A 2,975-nucleotide genomic window follows, 5' to 3' on the forward strand; every position below is an offset into this window, starting at 1 on the left:
GAGAGAAGAAAATGGTCTTTTCTGATGGCACTGTTCAATTTCTTATAATCTATGCACATTCGCCAACCAGTAGCTACCCTAGTAGGGATCAATTCGTTATTTGCATTTTGGATAATAGTTATCCCACCTTTCTTGGGAACTACATGTACTAGACTAACCCATTTACTATCAGAAATTGGGTATATGATACCTGCATCTAATAGTTTCAAAATTTCCTTCTTGACTACTTCTTTCATATTTGGGTTAAGTCTTCTTTGGTGCTCGATAGTTGGTTTACTCTTTTCTTCCATGGGTATCCTATGCATGCAAATCGAGGGGTTGATCCCTTTTAGGTCTTCTATTTTATTCCCTGTGGCCTTGTTATGGATCTTAAGTTCTTTTAATAATTTTTCCTCTTTTAACTTAGACAGGTTAGCATTGATTATAATAGGATATTTAGAGTTTGAGTCTAGAAATGCGTAAATTAGTGAGGATGGGAGAGGTTTAAGCTCTACTTGTTTGGTGTTTTCCTGGAGCTTGTCCTTGGGTTATTCCTCCTTTAACTCCTCCATCTCGGAAACTTGAGCTAGGGTTAGGGGTGGATGAGCTGCTAGCTATTGTGCATAAGATGTTATTTCTATGTTTTCATTATTTTTCATGTGACTGTGCACAATGCATGCTTCAAAAGGATCTTTAGGATGTATCTTATGAAATTCCTCTTAAACTTGTTTGTCAATTATGTCAACCTTGAAGCATTCTTTAGGTTCGAATTTGTGCTTCATTGTGTCGAATAAGTTGAATTCCACTTCTTTTTCTCCTACTTTGAGGGTTAGTCACCCATTTTTTACGTCTATGATTGCTCTGGCGGTTGCCAGGAATGGTCTTCCCAAAATGAGAGGGATCTAAATATCTTCTTCCATCTCAAGGACAATAAAGTCTACTGGAATGAAGAATTTGCCCACTTTGATGGGGATGTTCTCAAGCATGCCCACTGGATATTTAACTGATCGATCAGCCAATTGCAGTGAAATTTTCATGTGTTTCAGTTCTCCGATCTCCAGCTTTTTGCATATTGATAGAGGCATTAAACTCACACTTACCCCAAGATCACAGAGGGCTTTGTCTATTTTCTTGTTGCCAATGAGGTAAGGTATGGAGAAGCTTCCTAGATCTTTCCACTTTAGAGGCAGCTTGCTTTGTAGTATGGCACTGCATTCCCCTGTTAGAGCAACTGTCTCATAGTCTTTCAGTTTTCTTTTCTTTGACAAAATTTCCTTAAGAAATTTGGTATAGGATGGCATCTGAGAGAGTGCTTCTGTGAAGGGAATGTTGATATAAAGTTTCTGTAAAACTTCTAAAAACTTCCCAAACTGCTTTTCCAATTTGGTCTTTTGAAATCTCTGAGGAAAAGATAGGGGAGGCTGGTATGACTCTGGCAACTTCTTTTTCTTCTATGCTTCCTCTTCCTGATCTTTCTTGGCTTCTTCCTCCTTTTTCTCTGCTTGGCTTTAAGATTCTTCTCAGGTCTCCTTTGTTGGTTCTTCCTCTGATTGTACTAGAGTTCTCCCACTCCTCAATGTAACTGCCTTACAATGCTCCCTTGGGTTTATCTCTGGTTGACTTAGCAGTTTACGAGTAGCCTTACTTAAAGAACTTGCTTGCTGAGTAATTTGATTTTCTAGCATCTTGTTATGGGTAGCAAATTGGTCCATTCTGGAAGTTAGCTGTTTAATCAATTCATTCTATTATTATTGAGCTGCTAGGAAACCTTTCATCATGGATTCTATGGTCATCTTCGGTTTAGGTTGCTGAGGTTGAGGAGGCAATGGTGGTTGTCCGAAGTTTTGGCCTCTGTTTTGAAATCCAGGGGATTCTGGTGGTTTGTAACCCTGTTGCTTGTTTATTGGCTGGTTCTACTGATTGGACCATGAAAAATTTGGGTGGTTCCTCCATCCAGGGTTATAAGTGTTTGAATATGGATTGTTGGGCTGCCTCTGGTTGAAGTTTCCTCTATTATTCACGTGGTTCATCTATTCTGTGAAAGGTTCATTTAAGCTGTTACATTCTGAATTCATGTATCCTCCTCCATAGCTGTCCTCATGTTGACTATTCATCCCTACTGCATTGGCTTGCATTTTATCAAGCCTCTTTGTGAGCTGACCAAATTGGGCATTTATCATGCTTAGGTCATCCACTTCCAGGACCCCTGCTATTCTCCTTGCATTTCCTCTTTCATTTGACCACTCATAATTATGGTATGTAATCCTCTCTAAAAGTTCAAGTGCTTGTGTCACTGTTTTCTCCATTAGGTCACCTATTGTAGCTAAATAAACTGTGCTCTTTGTAGAGGGTAGTAACCCATTATAGAATTTTTGCACTAGTAGCCAATCCTCTATGCCATGGTGTGGACATTCCATCTACAGGTCTTTATATCTTTCCCATTCGTCATAGAGTGATTCACCTTCCTTTCGTCTGAAGGTGTTGAGCTCAAGTCTCAGTCTTGCAGTCTTTGTAGGTGGGAAGTACCTTGCTAGAAAAGCTTATGAGAGGTTTTCCCATGTGGTGAATGTTCCAGCTGGTTGAGAGAGTAACCACTTCCTTACTCTGTCTCGAAGGGAGAATGGGAATGCTCTGAGTCTTATGGCTTGATCAGAAACTCCATTCATCTTGAATGTGTCACAAAGGGCAAGAAAGCACTAGAGGTGATAGTGTGGATCTTCTATTGGTGAACCTCTGAACTAGGTTTGTTGTATCATTTTAAGCCAAGCTGGTTTTAACTCAAAATTGTTAGCTTCCATTGTGGGTCTTATGACTCTGAGCTGAAATCCTTAGACAGATGGAGCTCCGTAGTTTCGCAAGAGTCTTGGCCTGTCATTATTATCAACCATGGTTGGAATTTCAGGATCTTTTTGATCATGCTCTTGGTGTTTCCTTTCCCTCTTGATGGCTCTTAGAGTTCTGTCTATCTCTGGATCACAGTCCAAGATTTCTTCTTC

General features: G+C 39.9%; 1 non-coding gene across 1 annotated transcript; it reads left to right on the forward strand.

Moving 5' to 3' along the window:
- The first annotated feature begins 2,373 nt into the window (after window positions 1–2,373).
- On the forward strand, window positions 2,374–2,480 carry LOC131174292 (small nucleolar RNA R71). The gene has a single exon (XR_009144540.1). It is a non-coding gene; the product is annotated as a small nucleolar RNA R71 (small nucleolar RNA).
- Window positions 2,481–2,975: the final 495 nt, after the last annotated feature.

Source organism: Hevea brasiliensis, chromosome 15 (assembly GCF_030052815.1).
Source record: "Hevea brasiliensis isolate MT/VB/25A 57/8 chromosome 15, ASM3005281v1, whole genome shotgun sequence".
Taxonomy (NCBI): domain Eukaryota; kingdom Viridiplantae; phylum Streptophyta; class Magnoliopsida; order Malpighiales; family Euphorbiaceae; genus Hevea; species Hevea brasiliensis.